This window comes from Pan paniscus, chromosome 5, assembly GCF_029289425.2.
Source record: "Pan paniscus chromosome 5, NHGRI_mPanPan1-v2.0_pri, whole genome shotgun sequence".
Taxonomy (NCBI): domain Eukaryota; kingdom Metazoa; phylum Chordata; class Mammalia; order Primates; family Hominidae; genus Pan; species Pan paniscus.
The window spans coordinates 39,940,244-39,954,906 of NC_073254.2; the positions used below are offsets into that span (position 1 = coordinate 39,940,244).

The 14,663-nt window shown below is 41.9% G+C and overlaps 1 protein-coding gene across 15 annotated transcripts in view; it reads left to right on the top strand.

Annotated features, from left to right (window-relative positions):
• The window catches only part of CARMIL1 (capping protein regulator and myosin 1 linker 1), a 340,777-nt gene that overhangs the window by 13,607 nt on the left and 312,507 nt on the right, over window positions 1–14,663 (top strand). The window contains exon 1 of one of the 15 annotated variants that reach the window (XM_063605178.1): window positions 13,832–13,850. The exons of the other annotated variants lie outside the window; for them this stretch is intronic. The gene's annotated coding sequence lies outside the window, so the exon portion shown is untranslated. Of the gene's footprint in view, window positions 1–13,831; window positions 13,851–14,663 lie in introns of those variants that run through there. 15 annotated transcript variants of the gene reach the window in all.

The following is a 14,663-nucleotide window of genomic DNA, read 5'->3' on the forward strand; positions in this document are numbered from 1 at the left end:
CTGAGATGCATTTACATTCTACTCTCTCCTCATCTGCAACTGCCCCAGTTTCTTCTGTAGTTAGGATAGGCGAGTCAAATGACCTTAGGCAAAGAAGCTGTTGAACATACACCAGGCTCGGTGTAACTTTTCATTGTTCTAAAAAGATACTCTTTTTCCAGTCTCTGGGATTTAGCCACCCTTGGACCAGGGCAATTAGGTATATACCCTGGAGAGGGGAGGAAGGTAAGTGAGGGGGGGGAGTAGGAGAGTAGCATGAAAGGGACATTGTGGACATTAAGAAGCCAGGAAATCTAATCAAAATATGGAATGAATAGGGAGAACTCTTCTTTTTTTCATAGTTATAAAATAGTTACAGAGAAAAATAAAGACTTTAGTAAAAGGTTACTGTAACAACTTTAGGTTTCATTTCATTGGAAATGCTGTTAATATCTTTGTTAAAATAGATGAAAAATGCAGCTACAATCTGAAGGATAAAAGATTTTTGTTCCCTCTCGTATCCCCTCTGCTTTCTAAAATGCTTTTTTTTTTAAAATAGAATATAAGAATTTGGATTGGTATATATGGGGTATATCATTGTCTAAATCTTTACGTTACTGTGTTTTATTTATTTTTTTCCCTCTTGATAGACCACTTTCCCCAGCTCTTTGAGGAAAGAGGGGCAAAGAGGGGAAAGAAGGATGCTTGGTGTGTGTGTGTGTGTGTGTGTGTGTGTGTGTGTTTTGTAGCAGTAGTAGTAGTGGCAGTAGGTAAAAGAGTGTTCACTGGGTTATTTTCCTCATCTTGTTTCTTAGGAGAAGGTTTTTCTTATTTATTTATTTTTGAGACAGTGTCTTGCTCTGTCATCCAAGCTGGAGTGCAGTGGTTCAAACACAGCTCACCGCAGCCTCGATATCCTGGGCTCAAGAGATCCTCCTGTGTCAGCCTCTCGGGAGCTGGGACTACAATCACATGCCACCATGCCGAATTTTTTTTTTTTCCTAGAGATGGGGTCTCACTTTGTTGCCTAGGCCAGTCTTAAACTCCTGGGCTCAAGCAGTTCTTCCACCTTAGCCTCCCCAAGTAGTGGGGTTACATAAGCGAGCTGGTCTTCCCTTCCCTTCCTCTCCTTTCCCTTCCCTTCCTCTCCTTTCCCTTCCCTTCCTCTCCTTTCCTTTCCCTTCCCCCTTCCTTTCCCCCTTCCCTTCCTCTCCTTTCCTTTCCCTTCCCCCTTCCTTTCCCCCTTCCCTTCCCTCTTCCCTTCCCCCTTCCTCTTCCCTTTTGACAGGGCCTCACTTTGTCACCCAGGCTGATGTGCAGTGGCATGATGTCAACTCATTGCAACCTGTGCCACCCAGGCTCAAGTGATCCTCCCACCTCAGCCTCCCAAGTGGCTAAGACTACAGGCATGGGCTGCCCCCCCGGCTAATTTTTGTATTTTTTGTAGAGATGGGGTTTCACCATGTTGCCCAGGCTGGTCTTGAACTCCTGAGCTCAAGTCATCCACCTGCCTTGGCCTCCCAAAGTGCTGGAATTATGGGTGTGAACCACTGTGCCCAACCCAAGGTTTTTCTTTTTTTGAAAGCATTATCAGTTGGTGAACATTGGCCAGCAAGTGTCTTGGTTTCTTTAGATATGTGTAGATGCACAGGACGTCCTCTTAGAGGTAGGAAGCAGGCATGTACACATGTCCTGAGCTGTACTTACAGCCTCACCAGCCTTTGGCAAGGGTTTGAGACAGATGTGCTTAGTTCCTGCTAAGGAGGCAAATGTGTCTATTTCTGCTGATCCCTGGGCCCTGGAGTCTCAGGAGACATTTATGGACATTGACTGGGATTAGTAGGTATATCCACCAGACAGGATCTGGTGTAGACAGATTGACTCAAACAGACTCTGGGGAAATTTATTGAGACCTTGCCCTCATTGATTGCTGCCTAGAGGATCTTGGGGCTGGAGGACTCTTGGCAGCCATCTAACCATGTGTCCTAACCTAGGAGAAGTTTCTTCTGTAGCACCTCCGACAGCTAGGTATCTACTTTTTGCTTCGCTATTCCCAGTGATGAGAAAAGCAAAAGCCCCCAAAAGCCCTGTCTTCTTTTGGACTGGGATCTGCTTCTCACTCTCCATTTCTTCTTGCATAGTCTACTGGAATATCACAGAACAATTTTTCTCCCTCCTATCCATGAGTGCAGTTCAAGTATTTGAAGAAGGTTATCATACTTTTCTTTGGTCTTATAGTCCTCAGGCTAAATAGGCTCACATCCTGGAGTCTCAGTCCTTGGAAGATGTTGTTTTCAGACTTATCACTATTCTGATCACCTTGCTTTGGAATCACCCTACTTTGTCCATGAACCTTTTAAACAACTGTTAGTGTTTGGGGATCACACATGCTTGGCGAACACCCTTGAACTGAATTAAACAGACTTTCTCAGTCTTTAATGGGCTCCTGTGGATTGTGCCTTTTGAAGAGGGTATGGAGCCTGTGGCATCACAGCATCTGTGTTCCTCCAGGCAGGGTGGGGAACATCAAGCTAAGTGCAACCTGCCTGGTGAAGAATGCTACCTATGCATTGCTTGGACAAAAGGTTTTGTTATTGTTGTTTTTTAAATTTTGGAAGTATCCCTGATATTTGCATTACTAAAACAATAATAAAACATAGGAAAGAAAAAGCGAACATCACCTAATCCTATCAATTTAGATATAATCATTGGAAAAAAATCAGTATTTTTCATATTTTTCTGTGCTAACTTACATAAAATATATGATATATTTTAAAAAATGGAATCATGAATACTATTTTGTGGTATACTTTTAAAATTTAATTTTTGGGGTCAAAGCTTTCTAGGGCAGTAGAAAGCATGATACTCCATTTACCCACTGTAGAGGAGTACTGTAGTTTATCTAACCATGTCCCTTATTGTCAGATAATTTAGGTTATTTCCAATATTTTGCCTTATAACTGTCCATGTCCTCATATTTATTTCTCTTGGATAAATTCGTGGAAGTGGAATCATTGCCATCATTGCCTAATAGGCATTTTGAAGGGTGCGTTTTTTCACCTGATTGTTATTCAGGAAGTCTCAATAGAGAATAAATCCTCCACCTTGTCTATTTCATTGTCTTAAACAAGAGTCTACTTGGCAGAATGGCTTGTTCTCTTCGCTTGGATCCGTGTATTTCTTAGACCAGTGCTCCTTGGACCCTAGCTCCTGAGGCAAACCTTTTTCATGCAATTTAGGGTTCTTTCAGATCTCCCTGTGTGGAAGTGTTGTCTTCTACTACAGTATGTTTGCTGGAATGAGAAAGTCCTGTGAATTCACTTGTGGTTTCAGAGTCACAGCTTCCAAGTATCATTGTCTTGGCAGAATCAGCCATAGCTTTTTCCTTGGCTGAATCCTAGGTGGATGTGAGCCTGTATTATATGATTCAGATCTTTGCCCTTGTCGTGGGACTTTCTTACCTTGGGCCTTTGAATGCTCTCATAAATGGTAGTTGAGTAGATTCACAAATGATAAGGCACATGGCACTTTCATTAGATGAAATGTAATTAACAAGAACCATAAGCTAATATGCATGTAGAACTAGTCCAATGTCTTAGAAGATAATTTAGTATCATAATGAAAGGAGACATTGTTTTTCTTCCCAGACAGTTCTGAAGGCAGTTGATTTTATCTGTATAGCCAACAATAATTTCTTAAGTCTCATGGTCCTTCCCCACTCCACTAGAAGCTGCAGAGTAGTCCTTCCCATTCTCATTTACTGTCCCAATTTCCTGACCCTTTCACTATCTCCCTGTCCTGGGAGAGAGGTGTCCAGGTGATGAGGACCTATGGCCTCTTTTCTGCCATGAGGAGCTCCTTGTGGAGCCCTGTCCTCCTTGCTGAGGCCCTCAAGAGTGCAGCCTGCTTTTCTGTATCCTTTCAAAGCTACCATTGTGTACTATGTTGCTTGTGGCTGTCTTTTCTTCCAAGCCTGGCAGATAGGATGATATTCCTCAGGGACCTCCTTATTTGCTGTCTCAGAAAACAAGCACAGAGGACTTTCTTAGTTACCCTGTAGAACAGACAAAGAAAATCAAGACGCTCAGATGCGGGGAAGTGACTGATAACCTTGCAATGTTCTTTTAAGGCAATCTCTCTGCTCTTTGATGCCTAACCTTATGGGGCACAGCCACACTCACTTGCAGAATCTGAGCTAAGGTGTGGCCAGGAGAAGTCCAGGCCAGTGAATGTTATCAGTGGTCATTTCTTGGTTTCCTGAATCCATCTGTCTTAAATCAGCTGTCACTAGCAACCAAAAAAAGATCTTATCATCTGTCATAGGCATGACCTGAAGAGAAGCAGCTGTGCTTTGTTTTTTGCTAAGTCTTGGGCAGTTCAGTTTGGCACTTAGAGTATTCCAGCTCCTTTTCTTATAAGAATATCTATCTTTATCTATCTATCTATCCATCTATCTATCTATCTAACTATCTATCTTTAACTAACTAACTAACTAACTAACTAACTAAAGCATTTTAAAACGTGGCATCTCGCTTTGTTGCTCAGGCTGGTCTCCAACTGTTGGACTCAAGCACTCCTCCTATCTCGGCCTCCTGAGTGTCTGAGACTACAGGCACAGGCCACCATGCCCAGCCTCAGCTCCTTTTCTTTTAAATCTCTTGGTCCAATTTATATTCTTTGCCAGCATCCTTGGGACAGCACAAATGTTGAAGTTTGGGGAAACATTTTGTACAACTTTGTTCACTGAATCACAGTCACTGCTCGTGCTGTTGATAATCAAAACTAGGCTGCACAGAGTGACGTAGTCACATATTTGGCTTGGGTGTACAGATGTTTCCCTTCAAGCATCTTGGATGTCTTGCTCCTTATCAGAATTTTATCTCCCCCAAATTCATTGTTTGTGAATTAACTGTAAAGTTCTGGGAGCGATTTCCTTTTCAACAGTTTGCCTTTCTAGAAAAAAACTTTTGGAGTTTAAATAGCACTTAACCCTCTATCATTTTACTCTCTCTGAAGTGGTCTCTGTGGAGAACATGTTGGGTCTTCTCTGTTCAATATCTCTCTCTCTCTTTCTTGGCAAAGCCTGGATGCGAGAAGTTGGTCCAATCTTTCCTGTCCAGGGTTACTTGTTAATGCAGCATCTGGAGCAAAGGAAAGGCTATTAGCACCTTGTCACTTGGAGTTTCTTAAGCATTGTTCCATTTATGTGTTCTTTCTGCAGAGATTTAATGAAAGTGGCATCTGTCTTTACACCTGACATATGCGGGTTGTCCGCAGAACTGAACAAGTGGTGTCAGCAACACTGTATATGCAGGAAGGCTTCATGCTCATGTCGTTTTTTCTGTGTTCTCTGGGAGTAGCCAACTTCTTTATTCATCAGAGTAGGGCTTTACATTTTAATATTCTAAAGAGAGATGCTTGTGGTGATATATTTAGCCTTAAATTCAGGAATGGCTTCTTTTTTCAATGTCTTTACATTTTACGCCTCCCATTTTCTGTGTTAGATAGGTAAGTGTGCCTACATTTAAATTCTGAAATGGCATTTGCTAACATTTAATCTTGGCCAAGTTATTTAACTTCTCTGTGCCTTACTTTCTTCATCTGTAAAATGGGTGTAATAACAAAAAACTACATTGTAGCTTTGTTTTGAAAATTAAGTGGGATATTACATATAAAATATTTCATAATAGTGCCTGGCACATAGTAAGTCATGAGTAAGTCTTAGCTGTTATTGTTAGGGGTAGTGTCGTGATAATGCTAAATGCTTTGATTAAAAGAATCTAATTGTATATTTGAGTCACAGATTATTCAGATATATTTTATATAAATATTTCAAAAGAAATACCTCAACTTTGCATGTCTTCCTGGCCCTGTACAAGGTACATGTTGTTATGTTTTCTCTGCTCAGAGCTATTTTAAGCCAGTACAGACTGTCTACAGAAATGGGTTTAGAATGTTTTTTTACTCTGCTGTTCTTAAAGAGGGTACACTGCTTTTGAGAAATCTTTTTTAAAGAAAGGGTTCAAGTTCAGTGTTGAGAAATTTGTCTCTGAGGACAACGCTGTGCATTTCCAATACATATCTGTTTTTCATCTTGCTTTCACTGCAGATCTGCATGTATTTAGATATATGCTCAAGTCCCTCTTTCACTTCCCAGTTACTTAGAGTGAAAAAAAGAAAACATCAGTAGTTGGTGCCTGTTCATTCACTTAGGGCTTTCTTGGTCCTTTCAGGGCACTGCTGTCTGTTGCTGTTGCCTCACTCAGTTTGCTTCCTCTTGGATTTCAGTTATGATTGCTTTTTTTTTTTTTTGAGACGGAGTTTTGCTCTTGTTGCCTGGGCTGGAGTGCAATGGCACGATCTCGGCTCACCGCAACCTCCGCCTCCTGGGTTCAAGTGATTCTCCTGCTTCAAATTCCCGAGTAGCTAGTATTACAGGTGTGTGCCACCATGTCCAGCTTATTTTGTATTTTTAGTGGAGACAGGGTTTCTCCATGTTTCAGGGTGGTCTCGAACTCCCGACCTCAGGTGATCTGCCCGCCTCAGCCTCCCAAAGTGCTGGGATTACAGGTGTGAGCCACTGCGCTTGGCCGATTGCTTTTATTTTATAGCCGGTCCTTGATTGGGGGTGCAGGGTGCATTATCTGAGTTCATTGGTGTGTGTGGCTCTGTGTCTCCATAGTCAGAAGGATTCCTGGGCATGCTGGATTCTTTTTTTTTTTTTTTTTTTTGGGAAAGAGTCTCACTCTGTTGTCCAGGCTGGAGTGCAGTGGTGCAATCTTAGCTCACTGCAACTTCTGCCTCCCGGGCTCAAGGGATTCTCCTGCCTCAGCCTCCTGAATAGCTGGGATTACAGGTGCCCGCCACCATACCCAGTTAATTTTTTGTATTTTTAGTAGAGACGGGGTTTCACCATGTTGGCCAGGCTGGTCTCAAAGTCCTGACCTCAGGTGATCTGCCCGCCTCGGCCTCCCAAAGTGCTGGGATTACAGGCCTAAGTCACAGCACCCGGCCCATGCTGGGTTCTTAATCTCCAGGCTGTGCTGGACTCTCACCTTCTAACCAACCTTGAGGTATTTCAGTCCCAGCACTATTGACATTTTGGTCAAAACAATTGTTGTGGGGGCTGTCCTGTGCATGATAGGATGTTTACCAGCATCTGTGGCCCCTCCCCACTAGATCCTGGCACCATCACCCACTCTTCCCACAGTTGGGATAATTAAAAATGTCTCCAGAGGCTGGGCACGGTGGCTCATGCCTGTAATTCCAGCATTTTGGGAGGCCGAGGCGAGCGGATCACCTGAGGTCAGGAGTTTTTGAGACCAGCCTGGCCAACATGGCGAAAACCCATCTCTACTAAAAATAGAAAAATTAGCTGGGTGTGGTGGCGGGTGCCTGTAATCCTAGCTACTTGGGAGGCTGAGGCATGAGAATTGCTTGAACCTGGGAGGCAGAGGTTGCAGTGAGCTGAGATTGTGCCACTGCACTCCAGCCTGGGGTGACAGAGTGAGACTCCATCTCAAAAAAAAAAAAAAAAAGTTTCCAAACATTGTCACATGTCCTTTGGATTGTAGAATTGGCCCCCCCACTGAGAATCATTGGTTTAGATCAGTGGGTTTCAAATGTCAGAGAGCAGGTGTGTATTTTATCATATTTAGCTTCTAGAGTTATGTCTAAGTCTCGAAATTTACAGTTTTATGATATAGCCATTGTTGATTTATCTAAAAATCTATATGCATTTAAAATGCTTATTTTTGCAATATTTAGATAACCAAATCTGTATGTAACAAAAATAACAAATCCCACCACATAGCAATTTGTCTTGTTTTAAGATACCTAAAAGATCAGACCAGTGGTTCTCAATATTTGGTCCTGAGAAACAGCAACATTAACATCACCTGATAACTTACCAAAATGCAAAAGCAGGCCAAGCATGGTGGCTCATGCCTGTAATCCCAGCACTTTGGAAGGCCAAGGAGGGAGGATCACTTGAGGCCAGGAGTTCGAGACCAGCCTGGCCAACATGGCAAACTCCTGTCTCTGCTAAAATACAAAAATTAACGGGGCATGGAGGCACACACCTGTAATCCCAGCTATTTGGGAGGCTAAGGCATGAGAGTCACTTGAACTCGGGAGGTAGAGGTTGCAGTGGGCTGAGATCGTGCTACTGCACTCCAGCCTGGGTGACAGAGTGAAACTTTTCCTCAAAACCAAACAAAACAAAAAAGCAAAATCAAAGCATAGGAGACCTATCTAGACCTACTAAATCAGAAACTCTGGCAGTGGAGCCCTGCGATCTGTTTTAACAAGCCCTTCAGGTCATTTTGATGCACACTGAAGTTTGAGAAACACTTGGTTAGTTACTTAGGTAACTAGGTAACTAAGTATATTACTAAGTTACTTAGATAATTAAGTTAGCTCCAGTTAGAGACCCATAGAATAAACCTTATTGAGAAATAAGTATAACCTGCTATATACAGAACTTTGAAATCTGCTTAGGAAAATGACTTTTACCAGACAGATCATGCTAAGTGTCTGCTGGTGATATTGGCTTCCCTGCAAGAGCCTGCCATGTCCACAGCTTTCTTTACAGGATTTCCTTTTGTTAGTATCCCCAAGCTTGGTGCATGCAACTCCACAGTTTGGTGGCCATAGCTGCTTGAACTAGGTATGCTTATGCCTGACTCCCAAGGTACGCATCGATAGGCTAACCAGCAGCATGTATTGGGAAGAGATTGATCCTCTTGGGAGTTTGAGACAGAGACAAAGAAATGGCAAGACAGCAAAAGGCATGAGGCAATAAAAGCCCTTAGTTAAGCAGAAACCATGAGGAGATGAAGAGGCTCTTAATGAGCCAGTGGTAACAAGAACAATAGGAGGTGGAACTGGGTGACAGAGCACAGGATGGCTGCTTTGGAAAGGGTGACTTTTAGAATCGAAGTTGAGTCAATGTACTTAAACTAATATGTGCACAGTATGTTTTAGTTTTCTAGAAGGCCCAACTGGGCAGCTGCTCATACGGGTTCCTGTTTTGTACTTCCCTATTTTGCTTGCTTCTCTAGGGAGCCTCATGTTAAATCATCATTAACTGAGGCAATTTCATAATATGTCTATTCCTTGTTGCCTGGATGAACCCATTGAATATATAACTATATTAGAAGACCAAGTGGTTTCAGATGGGTTGCAGGTGGGTTTCATGGCATGCTGCCTCGTTGAAGCAGTGACTCTCAGCCTGGCTGTGCCTCAGAAACACCTGGGTAGCCTCTGCCTCTTTATTTAAAAACTTTCTGTATGTGAGATTCTCACGGGCAGTTGAAGTCTGTATTACAGGAGAGAATGGGCGATAGAAGCTGTAACTTTCAGCTTGTTGATGGGTTGACTTTCCCAAAATAAAGCTGCCTAGGGCGTACTTCAGAAAACTTCAGGCCCTACTTCATTCATTTCCTTAGATCAGACCAAATAAGCTAGCTCACCATATTTATTCCAGAGATGTGTTGCTTTGCCTCCAATAACATTTTCTCTTAACATTTCCTGTTAGGGCCTCTGGGTACTATTTCTTTTGAGGGAGATGCTAAGAGTTTGAAAAGCCTTAAAAAAATCATTAAAAATACATGCAATAGAGTGTTGAAATCAGCATTGTAAATCATTTTCTGAAAATTCAGTAAGTCTAAAGAAGTTTTTCTGTTTTGAATGATCGGCACTGACCCTATCCAGTTGGTCAGTGCCTCCCTTATCCTGCTAGTCACCTCTTCCTCCTGTCTTTCCTATTAGAACCAAGGAAAGTATACAAGTACCTCCATGCAGCAAATCCACTGGATTCTCTGACACAAATCAATCCAGAGGGGAATGAGTGAAGATACAGAATACTTTACACTGTTGCTCAGATGGTTGGCTGAGTTCCATTAGGGTAATATATTCTGGGAATGTGGTCCAGTGCTTGGTTTCAAGGCCAGCTTAAAAGATTTGGGGCCTGACCGAGAGCATAATCAGGATTCTCTTATTCTCCAACCTAGTATCCTTGAGGAGATTGTAAACTACTCGAGAGTCCAGGACTGTTTACCTATTGTACTTTTATGTTAAGTACCTCTACCCCTAAAAGCAATCTCTTTGTGATATACACAGAATATTTGCCCAGTAAGTCACTCAGCCTTGAGTACAAATTTTAAGACCGAGCTGCTTTCCTCAGGGGCCCAGCCAGTCTCTTTACTCAGCAGCCTTATCTGACATAGCCCATCTTTAATTTAGCTTTGTTCACGATGCAGGGATCAATAACAGCGATGCTGGGAGGGAGGGAGAATGGCCAGCTGCAAACAGCCGCCCATCTCAGCACTTGAACTGAACTCTGCTTTGGTCAGAATGATTAGTGCAGTCTGGAGAGCCATTAAGTGCTCTCTGACTAGTTCATCTGAGTTCTGCTTCCCACTACACTCAGTGACTAACCCAGGAGATTACAGATGCTTGAGGAGAAAGAGTGTCGTGTCTCCCTGTGTGGTACTGAGTAGTGTTTGTACCACTGTCTCAGGAATGTGAATCACAGTGCAAATGAGCTGCCTCTCTTGTCTCCTTTTCTGCATGTCATTTTAGAGAGAGTGATTTATTTTCTGTTTGCGAAGGCTTGGTCTCATCATTTAGATGAGAGAGAAATTGCATGTACTTTCAACTTTTGGCTGGTTATAGGCATCTCCTTTTTTTTTTTTTTCCATTGTGAGAGTTGTTTATGCTGATTGAATGAAAAGATTCGTTTTCTTAGGCTTTCAGTGATGACACTCCATTTCTTCCATGTGATAAAATTATAATGCGTGATTTTATTTTATTATTTTTAAAAAGTAAAACTGTCGCCTAACATTTCCTCTACAGTTGGGTAAAAAACTAAGAAAAGCATCTCATTTCCTATTGGTTCCATGAGCAACCCTTTTTAGCATACAGATCAGAAGCCTTGTATGGCTCTAAGCCTATTTCCTCAATTGGGGAAGTAACAGACTCTGTTCCCAAGATATGAATAGGTGTGCTGGGTGAGAAGTGCTCTGTGCTCAAGGACTTTGACCCTTCATTTTCCAAACTTAAACAAGTTTCTCCATTTCTCTGTTCTTAGAACCTTTGGTATTCTTATACTTAACATGTACATTTCTTGAAGCGCCAATTATCATCTCACAGGACACTGGTGTTCCAGGGAACTTGGAGAAAAGCTGACAAGTTATTTTAGTGTGTTATCTTTTACACAAAGGGACTCTGTTTTAGAATTTGCCATATCTGCTTTAACACTGTACAAATTAGCCAACTGGAGAAATATATGTTAAATAACGGGTGAACAACACATAATCACCCAATCTATTTTTAGGAAGATTACTAAAACATTCCATTTAACAATCATTCAGCACTATCTGTTTGTAAAGGACACGTAAGTTTTAAAGGAAGAAGCTGGTGACTTGGGAATGGACTGGAATAAAGTCAGAGAAGTCCTTTGTCCAGGGAACTTCATCATTGGATTTGACTTGAGAAGAACAAATCAGATAAGATTAATCTCCTCATTATAAATGTTTAAGGTAATTTCAGATCACTCTGCTTTAAAAGTCTTGTGAAATAGGGTTGGGAAAAGTTCCTTAAATCATTTACACTTGTTGATTGTGTGCAGTTTATATTATGAGCCTGCCGCCCCCACAGGTGCTGAGCTGTGCTCACACATGGGAGGGGCCGTCACAGAAAAGAAGACATAGATTTATTACCTATGGTTCTGAACTGGGACAATTGGTAAAAATTACAGGTGCTGAGGATTGGCTTGAAATGCAGAATAATCTTCCTAACAGAGCTGTCCACTCATAGAATGTGCTTATTGTGAGGGTGGGGATAGAGGATGGGGGATTGAATTCCTTGCAGCTGGGTAAGTTCAAGTATAGATTGCTTGCCCTCTTAACTAGGATGTCCTATAGAACAGCTGTCCCCAACCTTTTTGGTACCAGGGAGTAGTTTTGTGGAAGACAATTTTTCCACAGACCGAGTGGGTAGGGGGATGGTTTTGGGATAAACTGTTCCACCTCAGATCATCAGGCATTAGATTCTCATAAGGAGTGTGCAGCCTGCTTCCCTCGCATGTGCAGTTCACAGTAGGGTTCACGCTCCTATGAGAATCAAATGCCTTGGCTGATCTGACAGGAGGCAGAACTCAGGTGGTAATGTTTGGTCACCTGCCACTCACCTCCTGCTGTGCGGTCTGGTTCCTAACAGGCAACAGACTGGTACTGGTCCACAGCCCAGGGGTTGGGGACACCTGCTATAGAACATTCAAGTAGGAAAATACTTCCTTTGGTCTAAGATTCTGAAATTTACAATGTTCCCTGCTCATATATCAAATGATGTATTAGCTAGAGCTTATTGAATGTCACAGTTTTACTGTCAAGAACTTAAAACTTCTATTATGAGGCAGAGCATTTGGTAAGGATAGTTGAGTCCCTCAGTGACTGTTTGGATTGGTTCTATGTCCTAGGATTGAGTACATGATATCATTTTGATGAGGTTAAAATCCAATTAGGAGGTCTGTCCCTTTGGCTGCTGGCTGGGTTTGTTACTTTTTAGTTCCAGTAGAGATATGTGAAGCTTTTCTGAACATGTTTAGCAAGGTTTGATTTTGGCATTTCTGAATATAACTGTGAGAAGAATTATCTTCCTGCTGTCCTGGTGGCAGAAGACATTGGACTTTGTTTGCTTGTCTCTTTGGGGGCGGATACACGGGCATTTAAAGAGCCATTCTAATTTTAGGAACTTGAGAATCAGGAGTCCTGAGGGTTAGTGCTAATACTTTAAAAGGTTCTTAGGTCTGCAATTTTAGTTAATAGTGTGGGGCTGAAAAAGCCTTTTTCCAGGAATATTGTGAGAGTAAGTGGGAAGTAGAGCTTTTAGAATTTTAGGAGAAAAGGGCATGGCTATTTCAGTTAATAATACATGAAGAGTTTTCTCCTTTCAGAGTCCTCCTTTCTTTGGGTTTCAAAAGGTAAGACAATCCACGGGTTTTTTAGTTTGTCTTTCAGGTGAATTGTAAAGTTTTCCTGTAAATACTGTCATTGCACTGACATGGATATTGCTGAGCAGATAAAACAAATAGCAAGTTGAGGAGGCAGTTAATTCACACTCTTCCTTTTCTAATATGGTCTGCGGCTCTAAGAATTGTTGTCTCATCCATGGCTTTTAGACCCTTAAATTTTAGTGAGTTTCATCACACGGAAACTATTGATAATTTCTTCTTCTGAAGTTTTTTGTAAGTGGTCCCTGCTAGCTAATGGTGCACAAAATGAAGCAATACAACATTTCTCTTATGGGGACTGGGAGAGAACTGACATCCTTTATAAATATGTAGCTGATATATAGGTTACCGGCCTAAGGGCTGCCTGGTGGGGAAAGTGAGGCCTGTGCCTGTCTCTACCACTGAAGACATGTTCATCAAGCCGATATATGCCTCAGACATTAAAAATATCCTTTTTTTCATTTTAAAATAATTGCCATTAAGTATACATAACATAAAATTTACCATTTTAACCACTATTAATAAATATATGTTCAGCGGCATGAAGTATATTCTCAATGTTATGCAACGTATCCATTTCCAGAACTTTTTCATCCCAAACAGAAACTGTATCAAACACTGACTCTTCATTCCACCTCCCCATCGCCCCTGACAATCACTAATCTACTTTCTGTTTCCATGGAAACAGAAAATATCCCTATTTGGCATGTTTTATATAAATCAATTATATAATACGTGGCCTTTTGTGTCTGGTTTGTGTCATTTAGCAGAAGGGTCCCCAACCCCAGGGCTGCGGATAGGTACTGTTCCATGACCTTTTAGGAACCTGGGTCACACAGCAGGAGGTGAGCGGCAGGTAAGTGAGCATTACCGCCTGAGTTCTACCTCCTGTCAGATCAGCAGTGGCATTAGATTCTCATAGTTACGAGAACCCTGTTGTGAACTGTGCATTCAAGAGATGTAGGCTGCGTGCTCCATATGAGAATCTAATTGATGCTCGATGATCTGAGGTGGAACTTTTTCATCCTGAAACCATCTCTCCTCCCCCCCACTTTTATTGAAAAGTTGTCTTCCAGGAAACCAGTCCTTGGTGCCAACAAGGTTGGGGACTGCTGACTTAGCATATGTTTTCAAGTTTCCTCTATGTTGTAGCATGTGCTAGAAGTTCATTCCTTTTTAATGCTGAATAATATTCTGTTGTATGCATATACCAATTTTTAAAAAAGTCATTCATACTTCAATGGACCTTTGAATTGTTTTTATTTTTTGGCTACTGTGAATACTATTGTGAACATTACTGTATGGCTGAACATTGCTGTATCTGAGTTCCTTCTTTCAGTTCTTTTGAGTATATACCTAGGAGTGGAATTGCTGGATCATATGGCAGTTCTGTGTTTAACCACCTGTTTCCTGCAGTGCCTTGGCTTTTTTTTTTTTTTTTTTTTTGAGGAGTCTCATTCTTGTCGCCTGGGCTGGAATGCACTGGCACGATCTCGGCTCACTGCAACCTCTGCCTCCCCACTTCAAGTGATTCTCCTGCCTCAGCCTCTGGAGTAGCTCGGCTTACAGGTGCCTGCCACCACGCCTGGCTAATTTTTTTGTATTTTTAGTAGAGACAGGTTTTCACCATGTTGGCCAGGCTGGTCTCGAACTCCTGACCTCAGGTGAT